This window comes from Danio rerio, chromosome 6 (assembly GCF_052040795.2).
Source record: "Danio rerio strain M-AB ecotype USA chromosome 6, GRCz13ab, whole genome shotgun sequence".
NCBI lineage: Eukaryota > Metazoa > Chordata > Actinopteri > Cypriniformes > Danionidae > Danio > Danio rerio.
Window position 1 is genome coordinate 1,110,001 of NC_141026.1, and position 16,006 is coordinate 1,126,006.

A 16,006-nucleotide genomic window follows, 5' to 3' on the forward strand; every position below is an offset into this window, starting at 1 on the left:
GATTTGTCGGCTGCACATCCATGATGAAAATCTCCCGTTCCATTGCTTTACACTGCAGCAGATCGTCTTGACCATGTCTACATGCCTAAATGCAGTGAGCTGCTGCCATGTGATTGGCTGATTACAAATTTTGCTTTAACGAGCAGTTGGACAGGTGTACCTAATAAAGTGGCCGGTAAATGTATCCACTTTGTAGAGTTGTAAAAGGTTAGTTTGTCCTTTGTTTTCTTATTATTTATTTTTAAATATGTTATTATTGTTAAATATTATATTATATTACATTACATTATATTACATTACATTACATTACATTACATTACATTATATTATATTATATTATATTATATTATATTATATTAAATTAAATTACATATTATATTACATTATATTATATTACATTACATTACATTACATTACATTACATTACATTATATTACATTATATTATATTATATTATATTACATTACATTACATTACATTACATTATTTTATATTATATTATATTATATTATATTAAATTACATATTATATTATATTATATTATATTAAATTACATATTATATTATATTATATTATATTATATTACATTATATTACATTACATTACATTACATTATATTATATTATATTATATTATATTAAATTACATATTATATTATATTATATTACATTATATTACATTACATTACATTATATTATATTATATTATATTATATTATATTATATTATATTACATATTATATTATATTATATTATATTACATTATATTATATTACATTACATTACATTATATTATATTATATTATATTATATTATATTATATTATATTACATATTATATTATATTATATTATATTATATTATATTATATTATATTATATTATATTTCATTATATTATATTACATTACATTACATTACATTACATTATATTATATTATATTATATTATATTATATTATATTATATTATATTATATTATATTATATTATATGGATTTTTGTTTTCTCTAAATATCTTGGCTTTTTCAATCTGGCCTACAGTATATGGTGAAAACGTCTCAAAGCATCCACATAAGCAGGACACTCCGGCCTGAAGATCCTCTCTGTGGTTTCCCATGTGAAACACTGTTGTTTTTGTATCCAGTCTTGTTATGTGTGTGTTTGCGTTTGCAGTGCGTATGTGGCTGTGTTTAAGTGCGACTACAGCTGTGTCATCTCAACACGACGCCTGTTTACAGGAGCCGCTCGACAGCAGACGGACGCTGTTAATCCGCTCTGCTTTTGTGTGCAAATGAGTTGTTTTGTTTATCTTTGCTTAAGTTTGATTTGCCGTGTCTGTGTGCTGATGTTGAGTTGAGTAACCGTGTGTTCTCGTCTCTCAAGAGGCCAACATGAGCACCGGGAAGAAGCTTTGCTCAACGTCTCCAGCTGCTTCACATCTTCCCAAACCTACAGCAGAGCGCACGGAGATTCGAGATTCGTCATTGTCACTGTACTATGTGCAATCCTTACAGTGCAAAAAGCAGAAAAGGATCAAATATTGCACAGTGCTGGACTAGAGGATTTCTTTTGGCCCATTTCTACTGAGTGGTATAGCACGGTATGGTGCGGGTCGACACAGGTCACCTTTATCAGGCTTGCGTTTCCACTACTAAAAGGGTACCAATGGTGTGCATGGTGTACCACAGAAAGTTTCAATCGGCGTCATTCTCGCTCGAGGAAGGTCGTTTACATATCATATAAGAAGCACTTCTCACAAAACAGATGCTTTATACACATAAATACTTGTGTATAAATGATCATTACTAACTAACAGGATTTGATTAAATGCAGATTAGTGATAGGTTGTTCATAAACGATTCGTTCATTTTGAACGAATCTTCAATATGACTCGGGGAACTACGAGTCCTCTCAGAAAGTGATTCGTTCATCCGCGCGTGAGGCAAATATGCTACCCACAGTGCCACCGTGCAGCCCATAATAATATAATATAATATAATATAATATAATATAATATAATATAATATAATATAATATAATTTAATATAATGTAATATAATGTAATATAATATAATATAATATAATATAATATAATATAATATAATATAATATAATATAATGTAATATAATATAATATAATATAATACAATATAATATAATATAATATAATGTAATATAATGTAATATAATGTAATATAATGTAATATAATATAATATAATATAATATAATATAATATAATATAATATAATATAATATAATGTAATATAATATAATATAATATAATGTAATATAATGTAATATAATGTAATATAATATAATATAATATAATATAATATAATATAATACAATATAATACAATATAATACAATATAATATAATATAATATAATGTAATATAATATAATATAATGTAATATAATATAATATAATATAATGTAATATAATGTAATATAATATAATATAATATAATATAATATAATATAATATAATATAAAATAATATAATATAATACAATATAATACAATATAATATAATATAATATAATATAATATAATATAATATAATATAATGTAATATAATATAATATAATGTAATATAATATAATATAATATAATGTAATATAATTTAATATAATATAATATAATATAATATAATATAATATAATATAATATAATATAATATAATATAATATAATATAATATAATATAATGTAATATAATAAATATAATGTTATGTAATATAATATAATATAATATAATATAATATAATATAATATAATATAATATAATATAATGTAATATAATAAATATAATGTTATGTAATATAATATAATATAATATAATATAATACAATATAATATAATATAATATAATATAATATAATATAATATAATATAATATAATATAATATAATATAGGTTGGCATGTTGACTCAGTGGTTAGCCCTGTGGCCTCACAGCAAGAAGGTCGGTTTCCCCCACAGTCTAAACACATGTGCTATAGGGGAATTGATTAACTAAACTGGTCGTAGTGTATGAGTGTGTGTGAGTGTAAATGATTGCGTATGGGTGTTTCCCAGAACTGGGTTGCTGTTGGAAGGGCATCTGCTGCATAAAATTATATGCTGGAATAGTTGGCAGTTCATTCCACTGTGGCGACCACTGATAAATCAGAAACTAAGCTGAAGGAAAATTAAAATGAATAAATCATCGCAGCATTTCTCGGGCCCTAATAAGCATTCTAGTCAAGCAAAAGCATTGCATTAAGAAGTGTGGTGTAAAAACGCTCTTCATTTCCCATACAGAGGAAGAGTGCCGTGAACCCTGTTCAACTCTGACAGGTCTATTTAGGTTTAACTTAATTGTTTACAAACCTGTTCAGCTGAGGTCTGCAGGAGAGTTTTCATTTAGATTAATGATATGGAGCTGCTTTCTAATGAGGGTGTTTGACAGTAGACACTTCCATTCGCCGGGCCTCGGGGAAGAGCCTTTGTACTTCAGGTAATTACACACAAACCCTTCACATAGTCTAACCTTTCCAGCTTACACACACACACACACACACACACACACACTGTGGTGTTAGTTAATGCTAAATGCACTCAAGCATTGGACAAAACGGTTCTAGACAGACACATGCAATTAGCTTTTGCTCTTTTTGTGTGTTGTAAGCAGCGACGTCGTTGTTCTGCTTTTTGGTTCACGTGAACCCACAGGAAAGCAGAATCACAAACCAAATCTAGCTAATATAGGAGTAGCTTTTTGGGGGAGAAATTAGTCTCACCGTAGAGCTGGATGATTAATCAAAGGCAATTTTCATGTGCATTTTGTCAGTAAAGCCGGTTCTAGTAAACTTGATTAAAGATATGAACTTTGGACTAGAAACTCTTCATTAGAAAAGCATTGTTTTGCAGTGCAATTGCAACTCTGACAATGCAAACAGCAGCTTGGACTGCCCACTAAAGTGTCTTTTTACCATTATAGTTATTATTATTTTTATTATTATTATTATTATTATTATGGAAAGGAGTACACAAATGAAAAAAATCTAATACAATGGAAAACAGAATAGAAACAAGGGGGAAAATGCATTACAAAAGCAGTCAGGTACAGCCAGGTGTGTTTGTGTTTTAAAAAGACATTGCTGAATGTATGGTCAACTACCGTGTTTCATTAATATGTAATTAATGTGCAACTATAATGGAAACATGCGGCACTTAATGCATTCAATAAACATTATTAGATGTAACATTAAATTCTAATGTACATAATTGATGAGAAGAAATGAATACAATTGTCATGCATGGAATTTATGGTTATATATTTTAATAATTGTTAAGAAAATTTACCAGGTTAACCAGGTTTCAAATGTTTACTGTAGAATTTTTCAGTTTTCTTCTGTCAAAATCACTTAATACAGTGAAATCTTCTCTTGTAGGAGAAAAGCGGAGCTTCTTTCTACTTCGATTATAGGAGAAGCAACTAAAACAAATCTGATGCTTGCATTACAGCAAACCACACTGGCAAAAAAAGACTTTTCTTGTTATTATTTTTTTTATTTTGTCCAAATATATAAAAAAAAATAATAATAATAATCTAAAATCAAGAAGCATTTTCTAGACAAGCAAAACATATAGTCTTGTTTACAGAAGTATTATGTCCAAATAAAGTTTCCTTAAAACGAGCAAAATAATCTGCCAATGGGGTAAGAAAAATAATCTAATGAGTAAATAAAAACTATTTTTTCTTCTTTTATTTTGCTTGTTTTATGTAAAAACTCACATAATTTTGACTATTTTTTTTTTTTTCAGAAAACTAGACTATATGTTTTTTTAGATATTTGGACTAGAAACAAGACAAAAACTTTTAATATAAAATAAGTGCCACATCATAAAATGTGTACAATCATGCATTTGAGAGATGCATTTATGCGATTAGCATTGCATTCCAGGTACGCATTTAATCAGGTCATGCATTTTCTGAGAATCAAACTCATGACCACAGCATTGAGGTCATATTGAGAAACAATTTGAGCCTTAATATGAACAAGTTTAATCTCTAAAATCTGGGTAAAAGTACAGTAAAGTAGAGGACAGGTGCTTTAAGGTGTTCGTTTTGTTTGCAGAAATAATGAGTCAAAATTAAGTGAGTTTTTACATAAAACAAGTGAAATAATCTGCCAATTATAAACAAAATAAACTAGTTTTCCCATGTACACATACGATTTTTTTTTTTTACCCCACTGGCAGATTATTTTGCTTAATTTTCACTCATTTCTGAAAACAAGACTATATTTTTGCTTGTCTAGAAAATGCTTCTTGGTTTAAGATTTGGACTACAAACGAGACAGAAACTTTAAGTGAGAAAATAATCATCATAAACTGTGTACAATCACGCATTTGAGAGATGCATTTATGCGATTTGCATTGCATTCTAGGTACGCATTCAATCAGGTCATGCATTTTCTGAGAATCGAACCCATGACCTCAGCATTGAGATCACAGTGAGAATCAATTTGAGCCTTATTATGAACAAGTTTAATCTCCAAAATCTGGGTAAAAGTACAGTAAAGTAGAAGACGAGTGCTTTAAGTGTTCGTTTTGCTTGCAGAAATAATAAGTCAAAATTAAGTGAATTTTTACATAAAACAAGTGAAATAATCTGCCAATGTGGAAAGCGAAATAAACTAGTTTTCTGTGTATACATACGGTTATTTTTTCTTACCCCACTGGCAGATTATTTTGCTTGTTTTAAGTAAAAACTCACTTAATTTTCACTCATTATTTCTAAAAAAAAAAAAAAAAGACAATATTTTTTCTAGTCTAGAAAATGCTTCTTGGTTTAAGATTTGGACTACAGTCAGTGCCAATAGCCTAGTGGTTAGTGCGCCAACACATAGTACCAAGGTGCTCGCAGCGACCAGAGTTTGATTCCCGTCTCGAGATCCTTTGCTGATCCTTCCCCTATCTCTGCTCCCCACACTTTCCTGTCTCTGTATCTCCACTGTCCTATCAATAAAGATGAAAACCCCTAAAAATAATTATATTAAAAAATAAAAATAAAGATTTGTACAACAAACAAGACAGAAACTTTAAATGAGAAAATAATCCTCATATCACGCATTTGAGAGATGCAGTAACCCAAAGCGACTTGCATTGCATTCTAGGTACGCATTTAATCAGGTCATGCATTTTTCTGAGGATCGAATCCATGACCTCAGCACAGTGAGAATCAATTTAAGCCTTATTATGAAGACAAGTTTAATCTCCAAAATCTGGTTTAAAGTACAGTAAAATACAGGACAAGTGCTCTAAGTGTATCCTCGCCACTGTGTACACACGATATCACACTTCCATTCCCCGCAGGATTGCTAACTTTCTTCATTTGACTCGAATTCATCTTGGCACGTATTCGGAAGAGCTCGAGGGAGAGAGAGAGAGAGAGAAATCCACGTCTAGTAGTCCCAGTTGTTTGGTGAGGTTTTTGTGCTGGAAAAAGCCAGGAGACAATAGAAACGGGCCGGAGACACAGCAGCGCCTGCCATTGAGAGCAGAGAAAGTGCAGAACAAAGTGATCCGTGTGAAAGGCGAGTGGGAAGAAAGAGACAGATTATCTTAATTATCATTCAGAGGCAGCTCGCAGCAGCACCTGTGCATGAATAATAACATTTATCAGCGCTCGGAGATGTGCGAACATTCTTTAAATCACCCTCATTACCGCAGCGCCGAGAGATCAGCCCTGAATTATCCGTGTCTACACACACACACACACACACACACACACACACACACACAGACGCCTCCCTTTCGCTGAGGATGGGGCGTGCATCTGTAAAAGCCCATCCGGGACCCATACGGTGCCACGGTGGGCACGGGACACAATGAGCTCACGGGGGAGATGGCATGGCTTCACCCTGCATTAACTCACAGACCTCGCAGCGCTCGCCTCCAATATTGTGTTGATGTGAAAAGCATTTGATGGGATAAGGGCCGGGTGAATGACTGAGGCTCCGTCCTGTCACACGCGATCACTTCTGTTTAGCGGAGAAGCCCGTCGCCAGACGCACGTTCATATTTACGAATTGCTGCATGCTAATGGAATGCTGTGCAGGCCAGACAAGGGAGACATTAAAAAGGGGAGCCACAATAAAACAAGCTGCAAACAAAACCATTGCACAACTCCTTGGTTCATCATGCTCCAATGCAAAATGCAGATCGTGTTTATGAAAGCACTGTAAAAAGTTGCTTATAGGTGTTATGCAATAAGTCGCATTGTATTTTCACATTCATATTTATCAATTGCTGCATGTTAAGGGAATGCATGCCAGACAGGGGACAATTTAAAAGTGGAACCACAAAAAGAAAAATTATATTAAACTTTAGAAATGACTGGAGAAAAAGAGCTGCGAATAAACCATTGCACAACTCCCCAGTTCATGCATGGCACCATGCAGAAATGTTTTTCACATAGGAAAATGAACAGGGGTGCCACGACAATTCATTTTAGAAGTGGCGGCAGAAGAAACGTTGCAAATAAATGACCTCAAAACTAAAAAGGATGCAAGTAAATCATTGCACAACTCCTGAACTGAGCTGTTTTGTAATGTATGACACGTGCAGATTTAAAAGGGAGACACAAAAACACATTTTAGAAATGACTGGAAAAGAAACCCTGCAAATTAACCACTGAAAAACTCATCGAGGTTGACACACATCAGAAATGTTGCAGAAAATATCAATCAATTTTTGACATCGATAAATGTCAAAAAAAGCTGCATTGCAAAACTCAGGCCTAAAGTGCTAGCCCGAAGAGTTTTGCACTCATGCAGAAATGTTTTTGTGCAGCTGTCCAATGCAAAATGAGAATTCTCGAAGAATCTTCATGCAGATCCTTTCCAGGAAAGCACTGTAAGAAGTACAGTGCAAAACTCCTTGGTTTATCATGTTCTAACTATAATGCAGATCGTTGTTATGAAAGCACTGTACAAGTATTGAATGTATTGTAGGTGTTATGCAAATCAGTCACATTCTATTTTCATGCTCATATTTATAAATTGCTGCATGTTAATAGAACGTTATGGAGGCCAGAAAAAAAATGTAAAATTTAAATAGTGGAGCCGGTAAAAAAAAAATTAATAAATTAAAAAAAAAAAACTTTTGCAAATGACTGGAAAAGAAAGCTGCAAATAAACCATTGCACATTGCAAAACTCCTGAACTGAGCTGTTTTGTAATGTATGACACGTGCAGATTTAAAAGGGAGACACAAAAACACATTTTAGAAATGACTGGAGAAGAAAACCTGCAAATTAACCACTGAAAAACTCCTCGAGGTTGACACACATCAGAAATGTTGCAGAAAATATCAATCAATTTTTGACATCGATAAATGTCAAAAAAAGCTGCATTGCAAAACTCAGGCCTAAAGTGCTAGCCCGAAGAGTTTTGCACTCATGCAGAAATGTTTTTGTGCAGCTGTCCAATGCAAAATGAGAATTCTCGAAGAATCTTCATGCAGATCCTTTCCAGGAAAGCACTGTAAGAAGTACAGTGCAAAACTCCTTGGTTTATCATGTTCTAACTATAATGCAGATCGTTGTTATGAAAGCACTGTACAAGTATTGAATGTATTGTAGGTGTTATGCAAATCAGTCACATTCTATTTTCATGCTCATATTTATAAATTGCTGCATGTTAATAGAACGTTATGGAGGCCAGAAAAAAAATGTAAAATTTAAATAGTGGAGCCGGTAAAAAAAAAAAAAAAAAAAAAAAACATTTGCAAATGACTGGAAAAGAAAGCTGCAAATAAACCATTGCACATTGCAAAACTCCTGAACTGAGCTGTTTTGTAATGTATGACACGTGCAGATTTAAAAGGGAGACACAAAAACACATTTTAGAAATGACTGGAGAAGAAAACCTGCAAATTAACCACTGAAAAACTCCTCGAGGTTGACACACATCAGAAATGTTGCAGAAAATATCAATCAATTTTTGACATCGATAAATGTCAAAAAAAGCTGCATTGCAAAACTCAGGCCTAAAGTGCTAGCCCGAAGAGTTTTGCACTCATGCAGAAATGTTTTTGTGCAGCTGTCCAATGCAAAATGAGAATTCTCGAAGAATCTTCATGCAGATCTTTTCCAGGAAAGCACTGTAAGAAGTACAGAGCAAAACTCCTTGGTTTATCATGTTCTAACTATAATGCAGATCGTTGTTATGAAAGCACTGTACAAGTATTGAATGTATTGTAGGTGTTATGCAAATCAGTCATATTCTATTTTCATGCTCATATTTATAAATTGCTGCATGTTAATAGAACGTTATGGAGGCCACAAAAAAAATGTAAAATTTAAATAGTGGAGCCGGTAAAAAAAAAAAAAAAAAAAAAAAACATTTGCAAATGACTGGAAAAGAAAGCTGCAAATAAACCATTGCACATTGCAAAACTCCTGAACTGAGCTGTTTTGTAATGTATGACACGTGCAGATTTAAAAGGGAGTCACAAAAACACATTTTAGAAATGACTGGAGAAGAAAACCTGCAAATTAACCACTGAAAAACTCCTCGGTTCAAGAGGTTGACAACCTGCAAAAATGTTTTGTGCTTTGCCGGCCAGACATGGGACAATTTAAAAGGAAGCTATAATATTTGTATTCTTTTTAAATGACCAAGATAAATGCAAAAAAAAAAGCTGCATTGCAAAACTCAGGCCTACAGTGCTAAACTGAAGAGTTTTGCACACATGCAGAAATGTTTGTGTGCTTTCTTCACAGTGCAGCTGTCCAATGCAAAAGGAGAATTCTCGAAGAATCTTCATGCAGATCCTTTCCAGGAAAGCACTGTGAGTACTCAATATATTATGCAATGTCACATTGTATTTTCATGCTTTTTCATATTTTTGAATTGCTGCATGTTAATGGAAAGCTACAGAGGCCAGACACAGGAAAAAAATTTTTAAAAAGGAGCCACAAAAACATTATTAAAAAAATAGAAATGACTGGAGAAGAAAAGCTGCAAATAAACCATTGCGAAACTCCTCGGTTCATGTATGACACCATGCAGAAATCTTTTTGTGCTTTGTAGCCAGACTTAAAGAAAAACTTAAAGGGGACCTACCATTTATTTATTTATTTATTAGAAATTATAAGGATAAATTGCAAAAAAAAAACTGCATTGGAAAACTCAGGCCTTGAGTGCTAAACCGAGGAGTTTTGCAATGTATGACACATGCAGAAATATTTGTGTGCTTTCTTCACACTGCAGCTGTCCAATGCAAAATGAGAAATCACGAAAAATCTTGCAGAACCTATCCAGGAAAGGACTGTAAGTAGTGCATAAATCGTAGGTGTTATGCAACCTTTATCTGACATGCATTCACTCTCTATAGAGAAAAGCTAAAGATCTTTAAAAATAACCTCAGGAAGATTTAATTCTGATCAAATTTAAATTCAATGTGAATTATTGCTGACAAAAATGTCAAATAAGGAATTATTTTTCATTGGACGTTTCCCATGACATGTCTACTACGGGGCGTTGTCTACATTGTTTGTGAATCTAAAATAGGTTACTTAGAGCGTGTTATGCTTATGTTTCAGATGACAAATCCACTATCCATTTTTTGTGAATCTGATAACATGACTTACTTCAGATACACGTCCTTTTAGTACACATTCAGGAGAACGTACAGATTTTTTTTCAAGTACCTAATTAGGAAAAACAATGCACGGAGAGTTTTACCTTGATTTTGCATTAGTTCATTTATTTTGTGGAGGCCTGCTTCACTGGACTCTACACCCTACAATATGAGCAACTGAGCAAACTGACCAAATTTGTAGGTAAGAAGATAGGAAGGTGATGCAAATGTATTCAATTACAAATCATAGACACCTTTAAGTTGTTTCGTGGTGTTTATTTGATGTAAACTGCAAAACTTTTATTCGTAATGTCCCTGTTAAGATCATTGGTGTGAAAAGCAACAAAAGTTATTGACATTATTTTGTCCTGTGGTGTTCATTTGACCTAGAAATTGGAGTCAAGTGTACGCTAATGTTTTCCAGTTCCAGCAAAATGAACAGTTTCCAATGAGCCTGCGTTAGAGGTTTGCCTCAAAAACTCTTTCCTAAAATACCCAACACTCAGATAATTTGATCATCACTCAGAATTAAAATGTCTTTATGAAAAAAAAGGAAAAATTAATTATGCGAGTGTTAATGTTCTCCATTCTCTAATGGTGCTCCAGTCCAGAGACCGCAGACGCTTAAATAAAAACCCATTTCCAAGTCCAGTGAGATTCTCCACGTCTCCACAGTCAGGAGCTGGTCAGTTTCTGCTAGCCCGAGACTTCTCCAATCACACTGTAAAAACCCGGTAATTAACAGTTCCCATATTTTGTCTGTTTTCTGTTTATTTCTGGTTGTGAATTGCATTATGGGATCTCTGCTCTGCTCTACAGTTTAACAAAGTGACTTTTATTGACATTATAGAGCTCGGTCAGAATTATTCACCCTCCTGTGTTTCTTTTTCAAATGTTTCCCAAATGATGCTGAACAGATTCAGGAATTTTTTGTATTTCCTATACGATTTTTTTCTTCTGGAGAAAGTTTGTTTTATTTCGGCTAGAATAAAAGCAGCTTTTAATAAACCATGTTAAGGTCGATATCATTAACCCCTTAAGCAATATTTGCTTTAGATTAGATTAGATTAAACTTTAATGTCATTACACATGCACAAGTACAAGACAACAAAATGCAGTTTAGGTCTAACCAGCAGTGCAATAGCAGCAAGGATACAGGTATAAAAGAAAGGAATCGAACCCAGGCTGTGGCGGTCAGAGCGCCTAAGCCTAACCACTAGACCACCAGGTTTTGGATTGTCTACAGAACAAACCATCATTATACAATGACTTGCGTATTTACCCTAACTTGTCTAGTTAACCTAATTGAGGTCAAGAATCTTGGTGTGACTCTGGAGTCAGATCTGAGTTCTAGTAGTCATGTCAAAGCAGTTAGTAAATCAGCATACTATCATCTCTAAAACATTGCAGGTATTAAATGCATGTTTCCAGAGAGGATTTAAAGAAACTTGTTGATGCTTTTATCAGCAGTAGGGTGGATTACTGTAACGGCCTCCTCACTGGCCTTTCCAAAAACACAGTCAGACAATTTAGCTTACCCAATTCCCCCTATAGCGCATGTGTTTGGACTGTGGGAGAAACCGGAGCACCCGAAGGAAACCAACGTCAATATGGGGAGAACATGCAAACTCCACACAGAAATGCCAACTGACCCAGACTGGGCTCGAACCAGCGACCTTCTTGCTGTGAGGCGACAGCACTACCTTCTGCGCCACTGCGTCGCCCTGCTGTCATAATGCCAAAAAGAAAATAAGTCAGTTATTAAAACTATCATGTTTAGAAATGGGTCGAGAAAAAAACATCTCGGTTAAACCATAGACTGTAAAATATATGGACGTAGTATCCGTGACGTCACCCACAGGTTTCTGAAGAGCACAAAAGAAGCCACAAGTAGGCGTGGCCAACCGTCGCCATTTTGGTCACGCGTCATCACACCCACGGCGGGATACCAAACAAGGGCAAACAGGCGGAGAGTGAGCGGAGCTACAGACACCTGCTGGCATTTAGTTTATACCTGGCTCAGACACACTTTGCTTTGGGAGAAATGCTTAATACTTTATCACCTGTGATTCGTTTGTATTCTGACCACTTGTGCTTTGTTGTACACTATATCAATAAAGTGTTTAGACTTTTAAAAACACTGCTGTAACACATTGAGCCACTAAACATTGTTCTTATGACGTTTGTCAACAGGAGGAAAATGCAAATTACTTCCAAACACTTCAGATATAGTCTGTGTTAGTTAATGTAAGACTATTGATGAAATCCAGCATAACACTGTATGACAACGCTTCAGATGACTGATCTAGAGCCTACAGCTAATCAATCTGACAGATTCTGGAGTGCATTACAGCTCTAAATATAAATAAAAACGATAAATGATCTTAAATAAAACAAATACATGTATAGAGATGGTATATAAGTATATAACTTTACTTACATGGGAAACGGAGGCCACGTGAATGGTTTGTGAGCACAATTAAGTGCACTCAGCATGCCATGCCATCTAATAATTGTAGGAAACAAGTCCAAAAGGCAGCTGAGTGTGTAAAGCCACATAAAACAACACAGAAATACGATAAATATGCCGAGATCAGTGGCTAATCTGCAGGATTCAACTGAGGTGACGTGACGGCAACCAACGAGACCTAGCTGTCACTCAAGTGGCCACGCCCTTAATTATGCAAACTAAATATAACTTAATATAAAGGAAACGGATGAGTTATAAAAAAATTCACCCCCTCACAGTTGTCATGAAGGGTGATATTACCTGTATTAACCAAAATCTTTTTTTGTAGCAGGCTGTAAACATCTTTTTTTCTGCTGTAAAGTTGGCCATTCTAACAGTGCGCTCAATTGAAATTTGCTCTGTTTTGGAGCCAGGAGCGGCCACGACTAGCGGAATTTCGGATGAATTGCAGTTTTAGTTACTTCCGTATTGGCTTCCTGAGGGAGAGCGGGAGGTTGCCGCTTGGGTTAAACAGAAATTTGGGGGGGAGGGGGCTATACTGGGGGGCTAATAATTCTGACTGCACCTATATAAAAAATAATACTTAGAGAGATATGTCTGTAAAATCACAGAAAATGTACTGGCAGTTTATTACAAGGTTTTTATAGTATAAAATGCAACCCACCCCAGACAATATAGCACTGCAAACTACTACAAATGCTCATAAAAGTCACTCCTTACAACTTTTCGGTTGTTGGCACAAAGATCAAGCTCCCATAATGCAATTCAAATGCATAAATAAAAAATAAAAACATGCATCCCAAACTGCTAATGTACAGATATTTCTTTCCAGTGCACGTCATGGTGAATTGCAAGGATTCCCCAAACGCCCACGTCAACAAACCCGCTGTACGCTCGCATGCTCGCATTTACTCCATCAGAAGACTCCATCGCCTACATAAGCAGCCGGTCCAGAATGACACACTCGCGGAGTATTTACCACAGAAATATGATGCATAATGACACAACCATTCCCTGCCCTGCCAAACACACCAACCGTGGGTGAAAAGGAGACCCTCCATCCATCAAAAGCGCAAATATATGTCATTCTCGAGGCGGATGGAGGTCAATAGTTTTAGATGCATGGGTCTGGGGTTGCGGAGGGCACTCTATGGGAGGGATCGAACAAAGACGCGCTTACAGAGGAGCGTCAGTGCTGCAAACACGCAGAAATGCCAGGAATTCACCCACTGCAACACGGACACAAAAAAAAAGCATCTGGAGAAGCAGGAGCTGTCAAAAGTTCAGCGCTAGAAGAGTCGCCTTTGTGCAAATGATCCAAGAGCTTGTGGAGAAGAATGGACTCCTTTCTGAGATGGACAATTCAGTTGCGTCATTTCCTTCTGACATCAGCCTGATGGTCTGAAGTCTGGACATGTGCATGGTGACTCAATGCAGAACTAAAATGAAAGTCCCACTAGGGATCCCTACACTGCAAAGAAACAAGACAACAACAAAAAGTCTTAAATCAAGAAGCATTTTCTAGAAGCATTTGCTCTTGATAATATGCAGAAAATAAGTTTTAATGAAATTTTCCTTCAATGCAAGTTTATTTGTACAGTGCTTTTCGCTACAGTTCTTGTGTTTACCAATAGGGAACCAAAACAATCAAATTAAAAACAAGAATATTTTCCGAACCACACTTAGCTTATGCACTAGTTCTCACTATTAACTAGTGACTTTTTACCTGCCTGTTATTAAGATATTGGCTGTTTAATAGTATGTATAAAGCACATGTTCTACATGTGCTTATTCTACATCTCTAATCATACACAACACCTAAACACAACGTCTACCTAGTAACTATTAATAAGCAGCTAATTATGAGTTTTATGAGACAAAAATTCAGTTACTGGTTTATTAATAGTGACAAATGTACCTTAAAATAAAGTGACCAATAAATGCCAATGAAAAAAGCATTTCTCTAGAAAAAAATTATAATATTGCAAGAAATATCATCATCACTGAAAAAAGTGTTGCATGCAGAACTGTTGCAAACAATTTATTTGTGTTGAATTTAAACAAACAAATTTAATTTAATAATGTTCAACTTAATTTGTTTGTTTAAATGCAGCCCAAAAAAAATGTTTACAACCAATCAACGTAAAAAAAAAAGATATTATTTACATAATGCTTTTCGCAATGTTTTTTTTGTTTTAAAGCAGCTTTTACAAATGGTCAAATCACTTTTAATTAAGGTTATTAGTTACCATAACTTCATGAGTTACCAATATGAGACACAAAAATTTATAAAAATCACAGTTAATAGTTTAATAATAACAAGAATTGTGCTCTAAAATAAAGTATATAACAATGATTATTTTTAATAATGGCCTTTAATAATAATTTTAATAAAAGCCTTTTAACAAAATGGTGTATCGCAATAAATAGTAATTTCAATGCTCAACAACATTATGGTACAGTATATCACCTACAACACATACATTTAATACACAAACACACTTCATTGAACATGTACACAGACATCACCAATCATATATATTATATAACTGCAGTTAATTATGTTTATTAACTTATACTGTTAAAAGCTATTAGTTACCTAATTAAAGATATTGGTAACTAATGAAATTATGGTAACTATTCATTCATTCATTCATTTTCTAGTCGGCTTAGTCCCTTTATTAATCCGGGGTCGCCACAGCAGCATGAACCGCCAACTTATCCAGCAAGTTTTTTACGCAGCGGATGCCCTTCCAGCCGCAACCCATCTCTGGGAAACATCCACACACACACTCATACACTACGGACAATTTAGCCTACCCAATTCACCTGTACCGCATGTCTTTGGACTGTGGGGGAAACCGGAGCACCCGGAGGAAACCCACGCGAAGGCAGGGAGAACAT

The 16,006-nt window shown here is 34.3% G+C and overlaps 1 long non-coding RNA gene across 4 annotated transcripts in view; it reads left to right on the forward strand.

Annotated features, from left to right (window-relative positions):
* The window catches only part of LOC141386151 (uncharacterized), a 304,261-nt gene extending 289,016 nt beyond the window's left edge, over positions 1–15,245 (forward strand). For 2 of the 4 annotated variants that reach the window (XR_015492956.1, XR_015492958.1), the window contains exons 6-10: positions 9,773–9,840; positions 10,263–10,322; positions 11,023–11,097; positions 11,239–11,366; positions 13,935–15,047. This is a non-coding gene — a long non-coding RNA (uncharacterized LOC141386151). Of the gene's footprint in view, positions 1–9,772; positions 9,841–10,262; positions 10,323–11,022; positions 11,098–11,238; positions 11,367–13,934 lie in introns of all 4 variants that reach the window. The other 2 variants (XR_015492954.1, XR_015492957.1) reach the window with 1 other exon arrangement.
* Positions 15,246–16,006: the final 761 nt, after the last annotated feature.